A 26,411-nucleotide genomic window follows, 5' to 3' on the forward strand; every position below is an offset into this window, starting at 1 on the left:
GAGGAAGATTCCGTGACTCTTTACTTGTGTATCTCTTGTGAGTCTAAAGCCAGTACATTGTGGATGGCACTGCCAAGTTTGGCTTCCCGCTTGGGACAGAACCTGGCTTCTTTGAACCACATTTGCAGGTTTTATTTATTGTTCCCTTCTAGGAGGCCTCTTCTTGTCACAAATTGCAAACTTGGCTGCCTGGAGGCTTGGTCTGAGGACGCCCTTCCCCTTAACAGAAGTGCATGTCAGGCCTCTTCTTGATCGTACCTCTCTCAGCCCAAGCCTTCACTGCTAGCTCCAATTTCCTGGTCTTCTTTCCTCTCTCTAGAGTGTACAATTTCTATTTCTTTCTGCTCCACTTGCTCTTCTTCATTGTAGACCTTCACAAGACTGTTTACTAATGACTGAGTGTCAGCCTCAATATTAAGTGGAATTTCCTCAACCAAAGAAATTAGATTATTACTTTTTACTTTAGTACCCAGACAAGTTCATAGGACACGGGCAGAAAGCAGCCACAGTCTTTGCCATAATGTCCCAACAAAGGTCTCTAGCCCAGCTGCTAATATTGCTCCATTCTGAAGCTCTTGAGCTAGACATCCATAGTCTGTATTGCTCTAGACTCCTACTAGGATGTTCCACTAAGCTATGTTTATAGCATTCAACATTTTTGTAGTTTAAACTTCCCAAAATTTCTACATTCCTCCAAAAAAAAAAAAAAAAAAAAACCAAAACCAAAACACAAAATGTTGTAGTCAGGTCTGTCACAGCAATAGCCCACTCCCTGGTACCAACTTGTATTTTAGTTACTTTTATATTGCTGTAATGAAACACCATGACCAAGGCAACTCATACAAAATAGAGTTTATTGCAGTTTATGGTTTCAGAGGGTAAGAGTCCATGGTGGGGAATAGAGGCAGTAGGTATGGCAGGTGTGACAGCTCAAATGTTGAATTGTGAGCAAGAAGCAGAGGCAAAATATGGGAACTTTTAAATCTCAAAACATGCCCTTAGTGAAATACCTCCTCAGCAAGGCCATACTTTCTAAATCTACCCAAATAGTACCACCAACTGGAGACCACATGTTTAAACACCTGAGCTGATGTGGGACATTCTCATTTAAACTGCCACAGATGAGATTTGGGGAAGTGATTAGATGGTGAAGGCTCTCAACTGATCAATGATGCATCCATTCGTGGATTTACAACTTGTTGGCATGGTTGGGAAGGTGGAAGCCAGGCTGTGCATAGTTGCGGGGAGTAGGTCACTGACAGCATGCCTTTGAAGGTTGTGGTTTATCCCTAGTTCCTCCTACTCTCTCTGCTTCCTGGCCTTCACAAAGAGAGCAACTTTCTCTGTCATGTACTTCCTCCATGATGTTTCTGCCTCAACACGCTCCTTAATGCAATGGAGCCAGTCCACCATGGACTGAATCTGAGACTTTGATCCCACAGAAGTCTTTGCTTCCTTAAATTGTTTTCTCAAGTATTTTATCAGACTGAGGCAAAAGTGGAGAACCCAGGAATGTCAACCTTTTCTCTTTCATCCTTAATGTCATGGTACCACTGAGATTTTATGGTCAGAGATATGCCCTACCCCATTTTGCATGGGTCCCTCTACCTTTTCATGTGTAGACCATAGTAGGGGTGGCTCCTTGGTGAGCTCCTGGTTATTCAGAATTGTGGGCAACTTGCGTCTCAATTGGAGGATATGGCAACTTCTGCAAGTGGCTTGTCCTGTTTACACAGACAAGATAGTCTTTAGCTAAGTTCATGAAAATGTAAGGGATCTCTGTTGTTTGAACTCATCTCTCACTTAAACAAAAGGATGCTATACAGCATCCAGGAATGGATGAGCTCCTCTCTGGTCACCCCATCTGGGGTGACCCAAGAAAATTGCTATTATTTAATACCATCTGGCCACCAAACCCATCCAGTCACACAGGGTTTTGTATAGTCACCAAACCATTATTCTTCCAGACTTAATTGCTCTGCCTACCAGATGGAGCAAGCTCAGTTACAGAGGCTGTGTACTGTAAAGGTTAAAGACTCAGGCTCTGGAGTTGTGCTGCTGGGTTCCAGGCCTGGCTCCTGACTATCAATACGTGGCTATGGAAAAGATAAGCTGTTGGTGCCGAGTTCTTCCTCTGTAAAGGGGAACAATCAGGTACATCACATAAAGTTATGATAAGGAATTAATAGTTAATAATCTAATCTAGAGAGGGTCATGGAAATAAAGAAGATAACTCAGTCAATAATGTGTTGCCTTGAAGCCTGAGGAACTGAGTTCAACCCCCAGAATATAAATAAAAAAGTACAACACATAAATAAAATGCTGGGCATGGTGGCACCTGCTTGTAATCATGATGCCAAGGAGGAGACAGGGCTCAGCAGCTTAGCTGAGTTGGTGAGCCTTCAGATCCCTGTGTGAGACCCTCTCTCAAAAAAAATTTTTTTATAAAGGTGGCTAGCTTCTGAGAAATGATATCTGAGGTTGTTCCAAGAAATGATATCTGAGGTTGCTCTCTGGCCTCTACACACACACACACACACACACTTGTAAACACATGAATATGCATATACACACACACACACACACACACACACACACACACACACACACACACAGGAAAGAAGAAATTACTTTGATAGTATAAAAAGCACCGAGCAGAAAAATTCTGAGAGTCCCTGGAGGTATGGAGTATTTTCTTTCATTTGAATGAGTGGAAGTTAATGTTTCCTCAAAAACTATTGGAAAATCAAGCACATACAAAAGGCCTCCCCACACTTAGTACTTATTCTTACTGTTATTAGGAAGTCTGAAATGGATAACTTTAGATATAGATTTTAGCTTTTCTGTTTAATTGTTTCTTTATTCAAGGAAGAAATCAATTTCAGCCCAGACCACAATGTGTCTGAGTGACAAGAAACAGGACAAAGAGAAGATCACCAGGCCCTGCCTGACAAAAGAAGACCATATCAGGACTCCGGATAATCTTCTAGTCACATTTGACCATGGACCCATCAATTGCTAAAATGATGGGGATAATCGTGGCAATGAGCTGGGCATTGTGCTAGTCACTCAGTTTATCCTTGATAATACCACCCAAGGCCAATGTTTGTTGTCAGCTCCATTTCAGAGAGAGGCTCAGAAATATTAACTGAATTGGTCTGTGTCACATGGTTAGAATAGTTGTGCAACTTGATACTCTCAACTACTCGAGAAAAACTAGGTAAATCCCAGGTAAACGTTATTTATACTTTATGATATTTAGACTTACAACAGATATGACCAACTTTATCTTCAGTTTTTATATAACCCAGAACTATATCCAAGCCAAAATTACAAATAAAACTGTCACAGTCCACCCCTTATCAACTTGACACCAATACATATCTCTTTAAACTATAGTAAGTCCTCAACTAGGGAAATAACAAAGTCAAATTTATATGCAGTATATCATGAACACAACTGAAAACATAATAACCTTTTCTCCAGAAGAGGATAAAAATATCTTTGGATGATATTCACACTTCTCCTTTAATACCCTATTATAAATATATCTCATATTAGATGATTAGAAGAAAAACTGATTAGTACAAAAATTCACAGCATAATATGGAATGAACATCTATCTATCACATAGGTATTATTATCTGTTTAATATCTATGGAGACAGGTTCTTACTGCACAGCACAGGCTGGTCTGGAGTTCACTATGTAGCCAAACTTGGCCTTGAACTCGTGATTGTCCTGCCTCAGTTTTCTGAGTGCTAGAATTCTGGATGTGAACCACCATGTCCAGATTTGTAGATGGTCTTTACAATGACCTTGGTTTTTCTTTCTTAATGCATAAAGTGTGAAGAACCTAGAGTTTCCAGGTTGTAATAACCTCCACTTTCAGTGTATGAAATTAATGCTGTGTCCCCTGATGGATATAAGACATTTATATCAGCAGAGCATAAGAGTATTGGGACAAAAGCCAAATAGACGCGGGGGGTGCAGGGGGGTAGACAAACAGACAGATGATTGATAGATAGATAGATAGGTAGGTAGATAGGTATAAAGGGAGAGAGAGAGAGAGAGAGAGAGAGAGAGAGAGAGAGAGAGAGAGAGAGAGATAGGTAAATAGGTAGGTAGGTTGTACAATCAGAGAATGAGATCATAGGGTTGACATCCAAATTTTTGTTGATGTAACCAAGGGCAGCAGAAAGTGAAACCATTCCATTTTGATTTGATTTTGACCTTGATTGTTAGACCTAGTAATTCTTGCTATGGAAGGAACATCACCACCTACTGGATCCTGGCTTAGAGTTTCTACAGGTTCCTGAAGAATGCCTCTCAAATTCTTCTTCTTTTTTTTTTCTTTTTTTTTTTTTTGTAGTCACCTAGCTGGCACAGTCATTGAGTATTTATAAAAATATCTGGGGGGTGGTGGTGGTAGGAGGCTACCCACCACCCCCACATTTCCCCATAGTGCTCTTGAGTAGGAGCAGCAAGAAATATGAGATAGAAGGATTAGAGAAGGGAGAAATAGATAGAAAATACAGGATAGCCTCGAGAGGGCCTGGAACCTATTCCAATTGGCCTTGACTGTCTCTGCCCTAGGGTATTAATAGGAATACCAAGGGGTGGAGCAAAAGACCTCCCCCCAGCACAGCCAAGTGCAGACCATCTCAGACACCTGCACTCAGGCCCGTGGTCCTAATCATCCTCTCCATGTGGACCTGCTGGATAAAGCCACTAGGAAACATGAAATGGGCTCCCACACTATTTCTCTACTCTGCTCCAGACAAGCTCCAGAATGCTGAGGAACACGGTAAAGTTAGTGAATTTTGTGACCATGGCTGTTTGCTGCCCTTCGCTTTCTGTGACTTGAGTTCTTCTACTGACACAACTGATGATGATGGACATGATGGTTGAGGTTGATTGTCAACATGACAAGACCTTGAGTCACCTAGGAGACAAGACACTGGGCATGCCTGTGAGAGAATTACCTTCATTAGGTTAATGATGGTGAGGAGAACCGTCTTAAATGTGGGGAGCATTATCCTATGAGCCAAGGTCCTGGACTTACAAACAAAAATAGAAAGACAGTTGGGCACCACCATTCATTTCACTTGGCTTCCTGATAGTCAACTTAATGTGACCAGCCACTTCACACTCCTGTATAATGGATTATACCCTTAAACTGTGAGTCAAAAGAAACCTTCCTTATGAAGATTTTATCAAATATTTTATCACAGCAGCATAACAGTAACTAAGACAATGAGTAAGCCATTGTGCTAGTTCATGGATGGTAGATTGGGAAGAATCATTGTAGGTGGGAGTGGTGAATCTATAACCATAGTAGTGTTTGGTGCCCATAGAAGCCAAAGAGGGTATTGGATCCCCTGGAACTGGAGTTACAGATGCCTGGGAGCTGCCATGTGGGTGCTGGGAATTGGACTTGGGTCCTCTGGAAGAGCAGCTAGTACTCTTAACCACTGAGACATTCTCCAGCCCAATTTTCTTGTGTCTTTAGGACCTACTTGAGCCTAATCTCATGTCTTAGTTAGAGTTTCTATTGCTGTGAAGAGACCACAGCAACTCTTATGAAGGAAAACATTTCATTGGGGCTAGCTTACAGTTTCAGAGGTAGGTTTAGTCCATTGTCATCCTGGTGGGACATAGTGGTGTGCAGGCAGACATGGCACCGGAGAAGGAGCTGAGGGTTTTGTGTCTTGCTCTGCAGGCAACAGGAAGTGAACTGTGTTCCACACTGGGTGTAGCTTGAGCATAGGAGACCTCAAAGCCCACCCTCACAGTGATATACTTCCTCCAACAAGGCCACACCTATTCCAAGAAAGCCACACCTCCTAATAGTGCAGCCCCCTATGGGGGCTTTTTCTTTCAAACCACCACATCTCATATATACCACTTCCACTGACAGTGTTTCTATAATTGACCATCTTTATGATTTGGTGGAAGTGGTGGTTTGAATGAGAAATACTTCCGTCTCTATAAGCTCATACATTGAAACAATTAGCCTCCAGTTGGTGGTGGTGTTTTAGGAGATTTTGGAACCTTTAGCACATAGAAACTTGCTGGATGAAGCAAGTCACTGGGTTTAGAGGTTTTGAGGGTTTAGAGCAGTGATTCTCAACCTTCTTAATGCTGGGACCCTTTAATATAGTTCCTCATGTTGTGGTGACCCTCAACCTTAAAATTATTTTGTTGCCACTCAAAACTGCAACTTTGCTACTGTTATTGTGAATATCTGATAAGCGACCCCTGTGGGGTCACAACCCTCAGGTTTGAACTGCTGGTTATACAGTCTTCTCTACTTCTTGTTCACTTGCTTTGCTTCTTCTGTGGGGATTAAATGTGATCAGGAGCTAAAATAAACTCTTTCTTCCCTAAATTACATTCGGTTGTGGTGTTCTATAACAACAATAAAGTAACTAGCATCTTAAAGAGGTAGATTTTTGTTGAATTGTTTTCCATCCTTTGCTCTGTAACTGACTTAACAATATGTCTCACAGGGGTGTCCAATGTTTTGACATTGCACTATAATATTTTCAGTTACAAGTGTTGACCAAATCCATAGCTGTCCTAGAACACCTATGGCTAGTGGTTGCAATTTGGACATTCCTGAGAGAGTCGTGGCTATTTCCTGTTCAATGGTTACGTCAACAATGATTTTGTCTGTGTGATGACACAGGAGACTGTCTTGAGAATATAAAAGGTAAAGAACTAAACTATGACGTAAGAAGCTGGTGTATCATTGAGGGGGACAGTGAAAGCGTATTGCTAGCCTTGTCAGATGAAAGCAAAATAATTTCAGTGGACTATAAGTATCAGGAAACAGGATTGGTCAGGTCAACAAGTAAATAATAGGCATCAGGAGGTGTGTTGATTTTTCCCAAGCAACAGAATTACATTTGAAATAGTGCTTGCAAATAGTTCGTTTGTGAGAGAACTCACTTCCTGGTGAAATTTATGATATTCTACTAATCATTTAAGAGCACATCTGTTTTCTGCACAGGTCAAATCAGTGAGGTGAGTGGAACATGATGGGAATTATCAACCTTGCCTCTTTCAGATCATCGTGCCAGTCTCTGATATGTTTACAGTGATGTGATATTGTTTTACCTATACTGTGTCTGGAAGGAGAGCAGTTCTGGTAGCTTCCCCTTGGCTTTTCCTAAAAGAGTCTTCATTGTACAAATAGACCCATTAAAGTCTGAGATTCTGTTTGTTGATTCTGGGATCACCAGTAGGCCCATTTCAAGTAGCTGGAGTGATAACCACAGGAAGGTCTCGGGGCAAAGACTGGACCCACTGTAAGATGAACCCGGTCCTTGCTTCTGAAATGACACCCTGCTATTGTGTCCTTATGTGGCAGAAGGGACAGAAGTGATATGAAGTAAAATAATCCTCTCAGTACCAGTGAGAAAGCTCAGCAGGTAAATGCATTTGTCACCTAGCATGATAAACTGAGCTCGCTTCCTAGGACTGTAGTGTGACACTGTTGCTGGGGAGTGTGAAGCAAATATCTACCCACTCAAGAGAGAGGATTGATGACAGAACAAGACATAAACACTATCAACATTTGGTTTGGTGAACCAATGAGTTTTATTGGGGTTACTTGCAGGAATATGGGTGAGGGTGACTTACAGCAGCAGGAATGACTCAATGGCGGCCGCATCACCAAAGCCCATCCCCATACGGGTGACAGTTCATGAAAGCTGGAGCATACTGCACAGCCTGCACGCAGCATAACTGATGAACAGTGTCCTTCACTGTTGGTTCAGTTGGTCTGGACCTCTCGCTTGGCTGACCTGTTTCTTCCAGGTGGCTCGGCTTGTTTGAGAGTTGCTACTACTTATATATATATATACCTGGGGAGAGAAAAATCTAGCGATTCTTGTCAGTTCTAGGGACTTCCTGAAGCTATTTTGAGTTATTTATTTCCTGAAGGACTGTTCTTGCAGAATGGAATGTTCCACCTCCCTGAAAACAGCCTGCCCTAAGTTACCCTGCAGTTAGACCTCCCTTTTCACCCCCTATGTCTTAAAGAACTTCCCTTCAAGACGGAAGAGTTAATTTAATAGGGAACTGCTACAAAACGGGAGCCCACATACTTTAAGGAAAGAGCTGACTCCTTCAAGTTGTCCTCTGACCTCCACGTTTGGTGTGGCTTATACATGCACATACATATATAACTATATGCACACAATAAACAAGTAAATAGATAAATAAATAAAAACTAGTCAACAACTCAAACAATTCCTTAGCTCTACTGTAATGTCACTAATACCCTGCATAAGACCTTTGCCCTGAGAACTTAGTCATCTTCTAAAAGCCTCACTTAATACTATCATTAAATTCCAATATGAATTCTTCAGAGGATGCACATTTATGCCATAGGACTCCACCATTGACTGGCAGATGCAGAGATATATTACCATGGGGCACAGGTCTGCGAAACCTACAGAAGCAAGGCCATGGTCAGGGTATTGTAGCCAATACAGGTTGAGGTAAGTATAAGGACTCAGGAAAGGAGCCACAGACCAGTGCTCTGAAAAATGTGATACACCAGAGTAAGGGTGAGACTCAAACCACAGGTAGGGGATGCAATCAACCTTCTTTTAGTTCTATGTACTGTTGGGATGTAGCATAGAGCACATTTAAAAAACAAAACAAAACACCATAGCTAACTGGACAATTTAGTTTGCCAGTCTGCTCCATTCTGCTTTCTTCAGGATCATGTGTCTTATTCCTCCTAGACAAAGCTTTTGTCTTGGCCATCTCCTTATAATCCTTGATCTGTACAACTCCCTTGTCTACTGGGTCCACATTCGCATGACAACAGGGGAGGATTAGACACTGTTAACCTCAGTCAGCATCAGCTGGTGACCACTTGCCTTTCTAACATGACTTTAATATTTAGGAAAAAGCAAGTTAAGAATTATAGGGTAAAAGATCTAAGCCCACTTCCGAGTTTGAAAACCCACCAAATCCCACAATCCCTAAAAATCCACAAATCCCTGAGCCTGAAAACCCACTAGTCCCTGAGCATGAAAACCCACCAATCCCTGAGCATGAAAACCCACCGATCCCTGAGCATGAAATGCTACCAGTCCCTGAACAAGAAATACCACCAGTCCCTGAGCATGAAAACCCACCAGTCCCTGAGCATGAAAACCCACCAATCCCTGAGCATGAAATACCATCAATCCCTGAGCATGAAAACCCACCAATTCCTGAGCATGAAATACCACCAGTCCCTGAGAATGAAATGCCACCAATCCCTGAGCATGAAAACCCACCAATCTCTGAGCATGAAAACCTACCAATCCCTTAGCATGAAAACCCACCAGTCCATGAGCGTGAAATACCGCCAATCCCTGAGCATGAAAACCTACCAAATCCCTGAGCTCTAAATCCCAGCGACCCCTGGGCTTGACTTGAAATCTCATCAGTTCCCACCCTGGAAAACCTATATAAAGCCTGCCTCCAGCTCAGTTCCCTGTTGAATCTTGAATCCATCCTCTGTGTCTTTCCCAATAAATCTCTTGTATGAGGTTTGTTGTGTGGTGTGGCTTTGTGGTATTCCTTGGCTCCCAACTACCAGGATACCTTTCCCTTCAGACCTGCAACATTTCCACTGGGGAGACCTTCCCCCTCAGAGCTGTGACACCTGCACTGGGGAGCTTTCCCCCTCAGAGCTGTAACACCTGCACTGGGGAGCTTTCCCCCTCAGAGCTGTAATGCTTCCACTGGGGAAACCCTTCTCCTCAGAGCTGTAACACAAGAATATTTGTTTTCTTTTCTTCATTGCCTTTTTTTCTGAGTTATACAGACTTAAGAAACTAGTTCTAGTGCTGGGGAGACAGCTTAGTCTGTAGTTCTTGCCACACAAGCATGAAAACCAGAGTTCAGATTTCCAGCACCCACATAAAAAAGTGAGGTGTGGAGAACACTCAGGACTGGAGAGGTGGAAAACCCTGGAGCTTGCGGCCTGTTAGCCTAGTGGAGATGGTGAGCTCCCGTGTCAGCCACCTCCAAGAAGGAAGATCTAGGAGGAGGTGACATGATCGATATCTATTGTCTAAAAACACTGAAACAATAAAAGAGAAACTAAAAAAAAAATAAGGTAAAGAATAATTGAGGAAGATGCCTGATGTTGACCTCTGACCTACACACAGAGACACGCTAACACACACACAGACACAGATACACACAAACACACACACACAGACACAGAGAGAGACAGACACACAGACACACACACCCTTAAACCCTCCATCTTCTAGAGAATGATTTATCAACCTCGGGGCCACAGGAACTTTCTGGGGCTCTTCCAACACTTCTTGTGTGTATGCTTTCTAGGCTGCTGTCTTTCAGGGCTAAGCTTTCTGAGGCATCCTGCCATACTTTATTTACCTACTTGTTATTCCTTGACCAAAGCTGGGACTTCCTGGTTCAAGGGGAGAACTCAAGTGTCAAATCTGGCCTTTCCCAGTCTTGCTTCCAGAAGGTCCAGCGACTGGTAATGCTGACTGTGAGCCAAATGCAGAAGGCAGCTGCAGATGGTGCTGTGGAGAGACAGTGTGTGGATGGTACCTCCTGCTAATCATAGACGCCCAGTTGCAGCCAAACCACCGGACTCCTGGCCTGGAGTCAAGGCCCCAGCCTTCCCCTATGTGGGACTGTGTCCAGGTACCTTAGGAGACTGTCTGGCAACCTGTTTCCCCAGCGTGAGGCGCCTCCTTTCCTGGCCTTGAAGCTGGCCATCACCTGAGGGAAGAATGCCTGTCAGAATTAAGGTCTAAACGTCTGCCTCTTCACAGCCTTTGAGATGATTCACTCTCTGTTCTTAGGACTGCTTTTCCAACATGTTGGAGGTGTTTAGCCTGTCTCTGAACCTCAGCTTTACAATATCCCACTGGAGGCGGGTGAGCTTGTGGTCTAATGTGTTCAACATTCATTAACCCCCCCCTGAATGCAGCACCCCAAGTTTTTTGTCCATTCTTAACTTAGACCATGGTGACCTGAGAAGAATCCTAACTTCAGGGATGGAGAGAACAAAGAGTGATGTAGAGACTTCTTATGCATTGTTGGTTTATTTTATTCTCATGCTTTGGAATAAATGTCTTCATTTTAATGAAATTAATGAAACAAATAAGACAGATTTATTTTCTAATTATTTATGCTATTATAGAGGAATGTAATTTATTTTTTATTGACTCCATATCCAAAAATCTTCCCAGATTCATTTATTAATATTGATAGTTTATTTGCAAATGCTTTTGTGTTTTCCATGCACCAAATTGTAGCCACTTCAAATATGGGCCAGCTTTATGATTTCTTCTGTAACCTCCATTCACTTTTATTTATTTCTCTTGACTTATTGCATGAGGAATGTTTGCCAGGACAAAGATGAATAGGGGCATGGCCACTGGCATGACCAATGCCTCTTCTTGGGGAGAAAATTATTTTTAGTATTACATAAGACGTCCATGGAGTTTTGTAAGTGTGCTAGTCAAAAAAGTTTTCTTCTATTAGACAGAAATTCCTGCTTAAAATCATGTATGTGTCAGGTGCACACCTTTAAGCCCAGCGCTTGGGAAGCAGAGGCAGGTGGATCTTTGAGTATAATATATCTTAACTGCACTCACCCCTCCTTCCTTCTCTGCTCCAATATGTCTGCCTTCCTCTTTTTAACTCACTAAGTCAAATTCCTACTGCCCATGTGCTCATGGGTATAGGACCATCCATTAGGACATGGACAACCTGCTTGCTAGTGGCCACCCCCTAAAGAAAAATGACTCTCCCTCCGAGTAATCATAGCTCCTCTACTAGGCTGGGACCTCAGGAGCTCCTCTCCCATCCACACTGGAAATTTTAACTGGCTTGATCTTGTGCAAGTAACCACAGTTCCTAGGAGTTCATGAGAACAATAGCCACGTCATGTCCAGAGAAGAGCATTGTACAGCATTCTTCCCATTCTCTGGCTCTTGAGTTATTTCCACCCTACCTTCCATGGTGTTTAGGAAACTGGATACAAAAAACCCTAAACAGCTCCAGTTTCTCAAATACTGACAGTTTAAAACATTACCCTTTAAAGTAAAACAGTACAGTAACTGCAAATTTATACCCACATACATTACACTGAATTGTTGGTTATAATGTTTCTTAGGAAAAAACGTTTGTTGAATATGATGGTTGAAGTTTGAGGACAAGTGGCCTTTACTACTGGGCAATAATTGTCTCCTGAAGTCATTCCAGAATAATGTGACTGTATAGTATCACAGTGAATAGTATTTCTCTTTTTAGATGAGTGGGCTAAATATCTACTTCATTCCACTTAATCCCTGAAGTTACTGCCACAAGAAAAGGCGCCAAGAGCTGGGGAAATGGTTCGGTTGTTTGCTGAGTGAGCACGAGGACTTGAGTTTGATCCCTAGTATACATGTAAAAGTGAAGCGCTGTGGTGGGCATCTGTAACCCCGGCACTGGGGAGACGGACAGGCAGGTTCCTGGGGCTTGCTGGTGAACTAGTCTAGGAAAATCAGTGAGCCAGAGATTCAACAAGGGACACTGTCACCCCCCCCAAAAAAAGTGGAGAACAGTCGAGAAAGATGCCTGGCATTATTAGCCTTTGAGTCATACACACACACACACACACACACACACACACACACACACACACACACACACCAAAAATAAAGAAAAGGTGCCATTATCCTGAGAGACAATGGTTATTTTTTCTGTTTCCAGCACATCCACACAAAAAAGATTTGGTATCTTATTTTGTTGTATCTGATAGGCTTTTCAAAACAAAGTTAAATAATAGGGTTTAATAAAGATCAAGTTTTAACAGAAATGGTCGATCAGCAAAGCACACATTAGTGGATAATTTGAGCAACATTTTTTCTTCCATTTTGTAGATTTTTACCCACTTACAGTTTACCAATACTTCTTATCATTTTTATTAGCTCTTCAATAATTTCATATAATGTTTTGAACATATTCACCCCTTCCCCAACTCCTTCCAGATCCAACCCCTTCCCTATTCACCCAAATTTGTGTTCTCTTAAAAAAAGTCAAATATGACTTGTGTGGCCCATGAGGAAGAGAAATTAAACACAGGCTCCTTTGCATTTGTAGGCAGGCTCATACAATTCTGAAATTATAAACCTTTCTCACTTGGCTTATTGATGACACCTATCAGTCATCTGGCTTCAGATAGAACACGCCAGTTTAGAAGAGAATGGTTTGCTTGGTACATTACCTAGAGCAACTCTAACCCCAGGCAGCCAGTCTCCATATGCCAGCATGCGGTCAGTGTCTCAGGGATCAGAGACTAATTATAATAGTGCCAGCCCAGCCCGGGCACCGTTAGGAGGTCAGACCTGCCAGAAGAAATCAATTATAGGAAACGAACCTGTTTGGATGTTCTTTGTGCCACCGCCCCCTCTGAGGTCCAAGTTCATGAATGCCAGAACCTGTCACTTGCCCTCACTTGGCCCTGACCTTCCCTTCCGCCTGACTTTGCCTTTCTGTTCAGGACACAGAATTAATGATGAAGCATGGGGAGGAGGTGGAGATGAGAACTCCTCTTTACGGAGATGTAAGCTTCGGTCAAGAGAGCAGATTGCAGACGAATCCAATTATCCTCCAGCAGAAAACAGAGGCATGCATATATTTGCACGTGTGTTTTAAGAGTACATGCATACTCATACATGTGAGTTCCCCCTTTACTACTCATTGGGCACACTAAGGGTTCACTATGGTTGTGTTCCATGCAGGAGTAGAGGAGTACATGAACCCATATGTCCTCATCTTTATGTAGGTGTGTCCATGTGAATGTGGTATGTGTAGTTATATCTACATGTGATCAATGTGAATCAATGAGTACATTCATCTGTGTGTATGCATAAGTATATGAATGTGTGTGCACATGAGTCTCTCTGTGTATATGTATACACATGTGTATATGTGTTTTTATATCTACTGCATATATTTGAATCTGTGTGTATGTGCAAATGGTGTGAAAATGTATGTGTGCCTATGCACACATGTACATCCGAGTGTGTATGTAGATACATGTATTCATAAGTGTGTATGCATACCAATGCATGTGTGCATGGGTCCATGTGAGTGTAAGTATACATGTGTGTGTATATTATCTGTGCCTACATCTTGAAAGCTGTAGGAGTGTGTGTGTGTGTGTGTGTGTGTGTGTGTGTGTGTGTGTGTGTGTGTGAATCTGTGCAAGTGTCTGTTGATAAAGCCCTCATTTGGTTTTCATAAAGCACAGGATATGAAGATCTTGGAGAGAGAAACTCCCTGAATGAAAACAATCTAACTTGACATATCTTGACTTTTAAATTTTTATAGTTTTATTGAGATATAGTTCATGTATGGTTCTCATATTTCAAATGTCCAATGGCTTATTTTTGGTTCCATTTAGCCATTATTTTTGATTTTTAAAATGTATTTTTATTAATTAGTTGAGAATTTCACACAACATATTTTAACCATATTCACCCCCTACTCCTCTCTGTAAATCCTTGCGGATCTACCCCTACTCCTCACCCCTTCCAACTTTATTTTTAGCACACTCAGAATCCTGCATCATTTCCCACATGCAACTTGAGAATATTATCACTACCCCAGAAAGGAACCCTCATGCTTTCTGTACTGGCTGGATTTGTGTGTCACTTAACACAAGCTAGAGTTATCAGAGAGGAAGGAGCCTCCGTTGAGGAAATGCCTCCATGAGATCCAGCTGTAAGGCATTTTCTCAATTAGTAATCAATAGGGGAGGGCACAGCCCATGGTGGGGGGTGCCACCCCTGGGCTGCTGGTCCTGGGTTCTAGAAGAAAGCAAGCTGAGCAAACCATGGGAAGCAAGCCAGTAAGCAGCTCCCCTCCATGGCCTCTGCATCAGCTCCTGCCTCCAGGATCCTGCCCTGTTTGAGTTCCTGTCCTGACTTCCTTCGGTGATGAACAGCAATGTAGATGTGTAAGCCAGATAAACCCTTTCCTCATGAATTTGCCTTTTGGCCATGGTGTTTCAACACAGCAATAGAAACCGAACTAAGACACCTGCCCACCCTGTTTCCTCCTCCCCCCTCTCCTTCCCCTCCCCCTCCTCCTACCACCTCTTAGTCTTCCACCTCCCAACCTCAGACAACACTGATTTACTTTCTGTCTCTCCAGAGTTGTCTCTTCGGGACCTCACATGTAAGCGGAGCTGTACAATATGCTGTCTTCTGTGTGAGCAAAGTATGTGTGTGTGTGTGTGTGTGTGTGTGTGTGTGTGTGTGTGTGTGTGTGTGTGTGTAGGCTAGAGGTCAAGCTCAATAATTCCTCAGGATGTAGTTCACATTATTTTTGGGGCGGGGGATTCTTTCAATGACCTGTAACTAACCCATTACTCTCAGCTTGCTGGCTATCAAGCTCCAGGGATTGTCCTATACCTACCTTCCAGGCATTTCACAGGATGCGCCATCAAAACCAGCTTTTTTACATTGGTTTTGGGGTTCAAACTTGCACAGTCAGCGCTTTGGCAATGGAATTATCCTCCAGCCCCCAGATATATAGTCACTTAAGTGACTCTTTGACTTAGCAAAATATTTTCAAGGCTCATCTATGCTGTAGCCAGAATCAGTGCCTCATTCCTTCCTATGGCTGAAAAATAACCCATTGTACAGACAATAAATCACACTGGATTCATTCCCTTAGGGGGTTTGCATTGCTTTCACTTTCCATCTGTTGCAAGTAATGATGCTAAGAGCCTTTGAATACAAACCTTTCCTCTGGCCATATTCTTTAACTGTTCTTGGGAAAATGCCGAGCGGTGGAATTACTGGCTTATATTGTACCTGTAGGTTAACCATTTGAGGGACCACCATGCTGTTTTCCAAAGCAGCTGCACCATTGGATATTTGACAGTATATGGAGGTTCCCGAACTCTCTGTACACACCAGGCCAGTGTACACACACTGGTGTCTTAGTTACTATTGCTGTGATGAAACACCATGACCCAAAGTAGCTTCCTGGCAAGAACTCAGCACTGACACCAACTTAAGATGTTCAGGAGATGCAAGTGTCATTCATTTTGGCTTTGAGCGAGAACGTACTGATGAGCAGTTCCCACAGAGGGGACCAAGGTCAGTATCTAATATCCCAGGTAACATGAGCCTGCTCCCGGCCTGCCACTAGGATAAAATTGTATTATGTTTCTATCATGGTAAATATGCTCCTATTGAGGAAATGAATAAGATGGGCTCTCCTGAAATGTAAAAGGCAGAAGTAATCCTTCTCACGATAACAAGTTTTGTGGATCAAACAGAACAGAACTATTCAAGATAGACCGACAGACAGGCAGACAGAAGTGGGTTATGGGACACACACACACACACACACACACACACACACACACGTGTGCATACACACACACTAAATACAAAACATTTAGTGGGATATACAGAATTGAAATATTAAAATCAGAAGTCAAACAAACTATCATGTCTCTTGATCATAAATAAAGTGATGGCTTTTAATTTATGATAGATGTATGCAGTAATTGTAGGATTTTACAAAATGGAAAGCTTTTATCTTGTTCCTTTTCTTTTTAATGTTTGGAACAAAGAAGGAATTATTAGTGGTATCAAGATGTTGCCCAGTGGGTTCCCCCCCCCCCCAACTTTCGGGGTTGCTCACAGCTAGAATATTCTATGGTAAAAATGGAGTACCTCTGAAGAAAAAAGACACCCAACAACTTTCCTGGAAGCACCATATGTAGCTGATGATGTGGCTTATGAAGAAGGTGAAGGCCTTGCTAACCCAGTTTCCACTTACTCAATAAAAAAAGTGGGGGGAGGTTGGTACGAAATTTGGCATTTAAGAGTGTAGCTTAGTTTCTTCACTTGTGTTAGACAGGTTAATGTGTGTCTGAGGCTCACCTTCTCCAGGAGGTTATGAAATACAATAAACTCCATCTCTAGGAGTCAGAAGTGAGGACATGTCTGAAAGGGAGCACAAGACAAGGGGAAGATCATACAGCTAGTTTTTTCCATGTTCATAGCAACACTATTCATAATAGACAGAACCTGGAAACAACCTAGATTCCCCTCAGCCAAAGAATGGATAAAGAAAATGTGGCACATAGACACAATGGAGTACTACTCCTCAGCTGTAAAAAAACAATGAGATCATGAAATTTGCTGGCAAATGGATGGAACTAGAAAATATCATCCTGAGGGAGGTAATGCAGACCCAGAAAGACAAACATGGTATGTACTCACTCATAAGTGGATACTAGATGTAAAACAAAGGATAACCAGACTACAACCCACAGCTCCAGAGAAGCTGGGTAACAAGGAGGACTCTAAGAGGGATGCATAGATTGCCCTGGGAAGGGGAAATAGATGGGATCTCCTGAGTAAACTGGGGTTGAAGAGGGGGGCAATAGAGGGTAGGGGATGGGGGATGAGAATATAAGGGAACTGGGTGGTTGAGCTGGAACAGGAATGGAGTGGGAGAGCAATGAAAGAGATACCTTGATAGAGGGAGACATTAAAGGGTTAGGGAGAAACCTGGTGCTAGGGAAATTGCCAGGAATCCACGAGGATGACCCCAGCTTAGACTACCAGGAAAGTGTGCCTAAACTGGCCTACCCTGGTAATCAGATTGGTGAATACCCTGTCATCATAGGCTTTCATCTAGTAACTGATGGAAGCAGATGCAGAGATCCATAGCCAAGCACCAGGCTGAGCTCCGGGAGTTCAGTTGAAGAGAGGGAAGAAGGATTCTATGAGCAAGAGACATCAAGATCATTATGGGGAAACCTACAGAGACAACCAAACCAAACTAGTAGGCACTCATGAGCTTTATTTAGACCAACAGCCATGGAGCCTGCATGGGACCAGACTAGGCCCTCTGCATAAGGGAGACAGTTGTGTAGTTTTTTTAAAAAATGTTGAATTTAAAATTTTTATTTCTTGCCACTGATTGGCCTAAGCATGAAGAACAAGCAGTGATTTCCATCAGTCAGTCAGAGAGAGATAGCAGCTGGGTCTGTATGGTTATGAGAAGATAAAACACAACAAACAAATGGTTCATATGTTCACTTTTCCATTGCCATGCCAAAGTACCCGCAAGACCAATTTAACAAAGGGAAGGCTCACTTTGGCTCATGGGTTGAGGCTTTAGTACATCCTGGTGAGGAAATGTGGCGACAGGAGCTTGAGGAGACTAGGGTGGGTCTTTACTGTTTGACAAAACTTTTCCAGGGGAGATGCAACACACACATCTACTCACCCCAGACAGGGATTCCGTGATAGACCAAAATATGGATACTACCAAGTTCAATTCAGTGAACCAGTGAATTTTATTGGGGTTAATTACAGTAATATGGGTGAGGGGTTACTTACAGGAGCAGAAATGACTCAAAGGCAGTGGCATCACCAAGGCCCACCCCAGCATGGGTGACAGCAAGGGTGAAAGCTGGGAACCTGGAGCACACTGCATAGCCTGCAGGCAGCTCACCAGGGTGGAGAGTGTCCTTTCCAGGTTGTCTCAGTTGTTCTAGACCTCTCCCAGAAAGCTTGGCTAGTTCCTGCTTCTTCTGGGCTAATGGTCTGGTCTCAGAGTCTTCTTTTCAGCTTGCTTTGAGGCATTTGAAGGGGCCTCTAAGCTTTTATTGCTTACTCTGGCAGGGACTGGGCTTGATAAATCTGGTCAGTTTCAGGGACTTCCTGAAGCTATTTTGAATTGTTTACCTTCCTGCATAAGGAGCTTCCTGCAGTATGGAATGTTTTAATCTTGGAGAAAACAGTTCCATAACAGACTTCCTCCTCAATCAGTCCACTCTAGAAACTTGTCCACAGTCATGCCCAGAGGGTTAATCCTAGGGGATTCTAGATCAGGCCAAGTTGACCATCAGTATACACTACCAGAAGTCTACACCTAGCTGAACAGACATGCAAAGAACTCAGGTCCACAGGACTGTGGCTGCACTGCTGATCAGTGGATCACAGGGATGAAACATGCTCCTTGGAGTATAAGCAGCTACATTCACTATCCAGTTAAGCCACATGTGGCCTAGCTGACAAGTGACTTCAGTCCAATCTCCCCTGCCAACCTTCTTTTGTGTGAATGAATGGGGGCAGGACATTTGCTCTTTCAATTCCCTAAGTAGTTTCTTCTCTTGGTCTATAGTTGCTGGAAGTCAAGGAGGTTAGTCTCGTGAAAGGGGAAAATGTAGCTAAAGCTTGATAGCCTAAAGCAATGTTTCTCAACATGTGGGCCACAACCTTTTGGGCAAACTTCTATCTCCCCAAATATTTACAGTTCGGAATAGTAGCAAAATTACATTTATGAGGTAGCAATGAAAATGATTTTATGGTTTGGGTCACCACAACATGAGGAACTGTTTTAAAGGGTCTCAGCTTTAGGAAGGTTGAGAACCACTAGCCTAGAGGGTCCGATTTGTGAATGAATGTGATGAGATGAAGTTGAAATGCAGTTCATTTAAATACAATTAGCAACCACATTCACAGTGTGCACTCACTTGGAGTTTAAGGTTTAATGTCGGCTTATTTCTGTGCTAGAGATGGCTCAGGGCCTCCCACATACAAGGCAAGTACTTCACTCCTCTGCACCTTGAGCTGAAGGACAACGTCTGTTTATTTTTTTCCCTTAAAAAAATTAAGAATCAAATATGCTCGAAGCTACGTCTTATATGAATCAGGGTTCCCTCGAGGAACAGAACTGACAGAGTGAATATATATTGTCAAAAGTGAATTGTTCTATTGGCTTATGCCACAGGAGCTGGACAATCCAACCATGCCAGTCTTCTTACCAAAGAAGCTGAGAACCTTCACAACAGACCCCAAGGCTGGCTCTCTCAGCAGTCCCAACCTGGTGCTGAAGGCCTGGAAGGTTCCTGGAGGAGCTCTTGGTCTTCAGTCCATCCAGAAGACTGAAGAATCTGGGTCCGAATATTAGCAAAGGATGGTAGCAGCGCCAGTGAGCAGCAGTACAGTCATACTCACCAGCAAGACACAGGAGCAGTCACAGAAGCCACCCTGCCTTCCCTTGGACTATTTTATATGTGGCTGCCTCAAGCAGCCCCACTGAAGGGGAAGGTCTTCTCCCCTCAGACAATAACTCTTGGAAACAACCTCATAGACATACTCAGGGGCATTCAGTGTCTCTTGTTCAGTTTGCTGAGGATCAAACCCAGAACTTTGCCATGCCAAGCAAGCACTCAGTCAACCGAGCCACATCCCCAGTCCACTTATATAAGTTCTCGCCTGGATCACTGGCCTAATTTCTGATTCCTTCTGCTCTCCTTGGGTCTCCTTTACAGGACTTGACTGGAACCAAATTTCCCAAATGCAAATCTGATCATATGCTTTGCAATCCTCCAGCTCTTTCAGTGACCTCTCCTCCCGTAGACGAGTATCATGGCAGGAAATCCTGACTCCCTGGGGCCCTGCTCACCTTTCTTATGTCACTCCTACTGCAAAGAACTTCACTTCGTGCTCTTTCACAATGCTGTGCACACTCACACATAATCCCCTGGCTTTAGAAAAACCCAACTCATCTGCAAAGCTCCAGCCAGTTTGCAGACTCTCACCCAAGTTTTTAATGAACTTTTGTCGGAATCCCCCCCCCCCACTGACATAATAACTAATTAGTTACTCTTCATTTCTTGCCCTCCCCTTCCTAACCCTCCCCTCTCCTCCTCTCCTCTCCTCTCTCTCTTCTTTCTCTCCTCTTCTTTCCTGTCCCTCCACCTCCATCTGCCCCTCTTCTGCCAGACCCCCGAAGGATCAGTCAAGGTGAAGCAACTTCTACAGTGTCTGAGCAAATGGGAAGGACAAGGGATGAGCAGGAAGGAAGCCAGGTCCATGGTGGCCCCACAAGAACTTCCTAGCCACCCTGGATATACCACCCAGTGTACCATGTGTGCTTAAATCATTTCAGCTGTTCGTAGTTCCCTCCAGACGCCTGCCACATAGGGCCATGAGCAGTCCCGCACTGATGTGTCTCTGAAGCTGTGTGTCTACATTGTCAAAACCTAGGAAAATCAATGAGTGATGTGTTCATTGAGTAGATCACCTTCCTCCTGTGTTTTCAGTTAGACTCATCTCCTTGCCCCTGCCCCATCAACTGGCGGAATTTTATTTAACAGCACCAAAGCTCTTCTATTTTCTTCCTCTGTGGATGTGGGAGCATCTTTCTGGTCTCGGGCTTCTTGCTCACAGGGAAATCAAGCTCGCTCCAACTCACATGGTGGAATACCTCCTAATGTAATCAGCTTAGGCCAGCCCGGGAGAATTACTTTGTTCTTTGTTTTTATATAAAAATCTGCCAACTGGAACAGAAAGCAATCAATAGTGGCCGAACATGGAGGTTGCTTTTTTTCCCCAAAATTTCTTTGGACCCCCTCAAGAAATTTAAAAAAAAAAAAGAAAGTGATTCCATTAGAGACCCATATCCGTATAGATCGTCGAGGCTTCGAGGAGGATTGGGGTGGCCCTGAGGGTCAAAGTGGAGGGGGGCAAGTGTGCTTCACCCAGCCAGACTCTTGTCTTGTCAGGTTCAGCCCCAGGCATCACAGAGGAAATCTTGGGTCCAGCCTCCTTGGTGCAATCCTCTTCCAACCCTGGCCAGAAAGTCAGAGATGGAATCAGCCCGCGGGAAGGTGTTTCCAAAATCCCTTCCCCCATGCAGGAACGATGTGTTAGTGAGCAAAGTGCAAGCCCAAGGCTCTTGCGATCCCCAGCACCCATGTAAAGATCTGGGTGACAGTACATGCTTATAAACCCAGAGCTGGGATGCAGAAAGAGGAGGATTCCCGGAGCTTGCAGACCAGCCAACCTAGCCATTCTGGATTCGCAAAAACGTTGGGAGACATTACAGAAAGACATCTATTGACTTCTGGCCTCCATGTTCACAATGCATGGCACAAAAGCAACCACCACACATATGAATATGCAGTTGTACAACACATGTGCACGCAAGTGCACATATGCATGCACAGAGCAAATAGTTCACTGAATCTTTCCTGATGTTCCCTCTTAATCTCTCTCTGAAAGACCACATCCAAAGCTCTGTGCTGGCTCCTGGAGATGAAGAGTAGACATGAACATCACATTGGCAACTCTTCATCTGAGGAGATTCTGCTGCTGTCAGTCTATAGAATGGCGACAGTGGACACTGGTGTTCTGACTATGCCCAGTGGAGACTGATGCATGCTGCATTCATTATTTTCCTCATTGCTGTGATCAAACACCTTACGGGAAAAAATAAGAGAGAAAGGGTTTATTTTGGCCATGGTGTTTGTGGATACAGTCTACCATGCCAGGGAAGGTATGGCAGCCTTGGTCACATGGCATCCGCAGTCAGGAAGCAGAAGGAAATGAATGCTGGTGCTCAGCTTGCTTTTTCTGTTTTACTCAGTCCAAGACCCTAGCCACATTCAGAGTGGGTCTTCCTACCTCAGTTAGGCCAGTCCTGAAGCTCCCTCACAGATCTTTCCAGAGGCTTGTCTCCAAGGTGATTCGAGCTCCTGTCACGTTGATAATCACAGCAGCCTTGGGAGCCACATTTCCGGTGGACACAGCATCCTCTGGTATGGGCAGGTGGCTCTATGGCTTGCTCTCTAAAACCCCATCACTTGCTCAGTTTTGCCCGTGCCCTTTGCTTGGTTCTTCCTCATTTAAGCCAAACTATGGCTTTAGCCCCTGGAGCCAGTTGGATTCTTACCATCTTCACAAGACCGTGGGTGGCTGCCCCTCCGTGCAGTGGTTCCTCTTTCTCAGAGCAAATTCATGTTAGGTCTTGTTCGTTTTGGAGTTTTTTCCTATCACCTGTTGTGTGTGTATGTGCGTGTGTGTGGGGGGGTAACATGTACATTCGTGCAGGTAGAGGCCAGAGGACAACTTCAGGTGCTGTTCCTCATAACGCCATCCACCTTATTTTTCTGACGTAGCATCTGTTACTGACTTAGAACTCAACCAAGTAAGATAGGCTGGCTGGCCATGGAACCCCGAGGATATGCCTGTCTCTGCCTCCCCAGGGCCTGGGTTCTAAATGTGTGCCTCTATAGCCAGCTTTTTAATTGGATTCTGAGAATCTAACTGTATTGGTCAAGGTTCTCTAGGAGATTTATTAGAATGGCTTTTGTCCATCTATAGGCTGATGTCCAGCTAGTCCAACAATGGCTGTCTACCAACAGAAGGTCCCAGAATCCAGTAGTTGTCCAGTCCACAAGGCTGGATGTCTCAGCTGGTCTTCCGAATCAGCCAGAATCATGACAAAGGCTCTAATGCCAGTGAAGGAATGGACTTGCCGGTGGGAGGGAGAGCAAGCTGGCAAAGAGAGAGAGCTGCTTTTTTCTGTGTCCTTTACAGAGGCTGCCAGCCAAAGGTCTGGCCCGGATTACAGGTGGATCTTCTCACCTCCAAGAACCAGATTAGAAGTGGATCTTCCCACTTCAAATGATTTAATTAAGGAAAAAGTCCCTCACAGGTGTGCCCGGCCATTTGAGTTTTAGTTAATTCCAGATGTTGTCAAGTTGACAACCAAGACTAGCCACCACACTAACTCTGGTCTTCTGCTTGCAAAGCAAGCATTTTACTGACCGAGCTATGTCCTCGGCCCCCAAGTGTGTTTCATGTCATGTAGCCACGTGTAAGCCTTCCAAACTGCATCTCTTTCACACCTCATGGACTTATAGTCTGTGTGGCCACTCAGAAGAACCCTGGAGTTATTGCAGTTGTCCAAGCTGAGAGGTGTGGAATCCTGCAGTCATGGGTTCAAATCCTGGCTGAGCTACATCTAAACTCTATGAATCTAAGGAATGGGGGATGCAGCTCAGTAACAGAACACTTGTCTTGCTATCACAAGGCCCTAGGTTCAGTCTCCAGTGCTGGAAAAACCCCATGGGGCCTAGTTTGCTTGGTTCTAGAAAAAAAAAATCATAGTACAGAAACTGGCCCCTAGCAGTTGTTAACCTAAAGGCTGTTACTGTTAGGGTAGATTTGGTCCTTTCTCTTTTTTATTATTATTTCATCCTTTTCATTGTTTCCATTTTCAGGGCAAAATTCTGATTGTCGGTGTGAAAACAATGTTGGTTTTTACAAATATGAAGCTGATGTCCACCTGACAAAGGCAAGCATATTCCTGCTGTCACAGGTCACACCCATGAGACACCGTTACATCAGAAATTAAGGTACAGTCACACTGAAGATGTGCACTTAGCATATACGCTGAGACTTTAGAAAGCTCTTTGTTTCTCTTTGGGTACCATCCATGCATCTGGACCAGGCTAACACCCAGTGAGCAGTAGTTGACTCCATAGCATCTTTGGAAAGACATGATAAATAGAGGAGATGGGCATGTGGGTTCCCAATCAATGGTGCATATGTTATGCAGATACAAAACATATGTAGAAACAGCTAAAGGTCTACAGATCTGTGGTCCTTAACTGAAGATTGGCTCAGATGGCATTGCCTGCAATCTTGGTATAACCAGAGAATCTGAGAACCTGCCTAAGCATACTGCATCAGAGTCAACATTCTTGTGTTTGCGTGTGTTCCTGTCTTTTTGCCTGTGTGCAGGTGCGTGAGTGTGGACCTGTAAACCACAAAGCCGATGTGTCAGTCTTGGAAATCTTTTCTTCAGACATTGTCTGCTTTTGTTTGCTTGTTTTGTCTTAAGACTGAGCCTCTCACTGGTCTGGAGTTTACCCATGAGGCCAGGGCGGTAAACCCCAGGGATCTGCCTGTCACCTCCTCTCCGGTGCTGGTGTTACAAGTGCACAGCTGCAGTCGTTACCTGAGTTCTCTGGATCAAACTCGGGTCCTCCCGCTCCTAAGGCATGCTCTTTACTCATGGAACCATCCGCCCGCCCAGCCCCAGGCTCTGCATTTCAACAGTCTGTGGGTGGCTGATATGCACATGAGTTGAAAGGTTGCTGCCATAGAGAACTTCTGAACAAGTCCAAGACCTACTGCCTGCCACCCACTTCATGCTTACTTGGACACCGGACACGTTACTTCTGGATTTGGGCTGCGTGGAATCCTTGCAGGAGGAGGAATCAGTTCTTACTCACATACTCCGCTTCCTCGGTGTCTCTGGCTCCCAGACTCGCTTTAGGAGACCGGAGTGGATGAGAGCGGGCAGGCGCACATTAGGTGCACTCCTGTTTAGATTTCCAAGCAGCCGCTGAAGTCAGCAGGTTTGCAAACCTGCTATTCCCTGTTTATTTTAGGAGCATGTGGACCCTGGGAGGGGGAGCCTGGAGGTCAGAAGATGAACAGAGATGACCGTTGTTATGGCTGGTGAGGAAAGGAGACGTAAGAAAGAGACACAGGGAGAGTTTAACACACAGGCTGAGAATGTGGGAGACTGAGGGAAGTCAGTTTGACCTGAACAGGAAGCATGCTCTTTCCCCCTTCTCCTTGCAGACAGTAAGAAGCAAGGAAGCAGCAGTTAGAGCAGGAAGATGTGGAGAATCCAATTTCACAGCCCCCACCCCCTTTGTATAGCCCTTCCTAAGTAGGCACAACTGCTTCACACATTTAAGAAAATGTGTGTATTGTGTGTCTGTGTGGGTGTGCATGTGTCATGGTGCACATGTAGAGGTGAGAAGACAACCTCAGCTGTTGGTCCTCGACTTTCTACCTTGTCTAAGGCAGGGTTTCTCATTTGCCACTGATATACAAGGCTACCTGACCCATGAACTTCCAGGGATTTCCCTGTCTGTCTACACCCCTGTCTCCCTTAAGAGGGATGGGATCACAGGTGTGCATTAGCAGATCTGGTTTTACACGGATTCTGGGGCTGCAAACTCATGTTTTCATGCTTGCACGTGTAGTGTTTTACACACCCAGTCGTCTCCCCAGCCCTGTGCTTTACACTTCTTTCTTAACCCTTAACTGCAGGGACCAAAAAGCAACATCATTGAATCTGTTTCCTCCTGACTCACCTCACCTTAATTCTTAGCACAATTTCTCCACTTAGGTTTTGTTTTCTTTTCAGATATTTTATAGCATCTGTACTACAATTACATCAGGAAACAAAGAAATACACCTTACTGGTGATTTCTGCCTGTATCTGGCACTACTGTGGAAGAGATGCTTTGATTAGGCAATTTTCGTTCCTTAAAACACTATAGCACAATAAATTAATTCAATGTTGCACACTTATCTGTTAGACACATGGCTATAGGAGTATAAAAATGTTAATTATTCGTTATCACCACTCTGATTATTTGTTGTGGCTGATAATTACATTGAATATATTTTATATCAGTAATAACCCTCTGTCTACATTTACAACGTGTCGTATCTTGGGGGCTTGTCAAGTTTTTCCCCCAAGCCCTTCCTTTATTAAGACACAGACCTC

The sequence above is a fragment of the Peromyscus californicus genome, unplaced genomic scaffold (genome assembly GCF_007827085.1).
Source record: "Peromyscus californicus insignis strain IS unplaced genomic scaffold, ASM782708v3 Scaffold_14__1_contigs__length_90479793_seg_2, whole genome shotgun sequence".
NCBI lineage: Eukaryota > Metazoa > Chordata > Mammalia > Rodentia > Cricetidae > Peromyscus > Peromyscus californicus.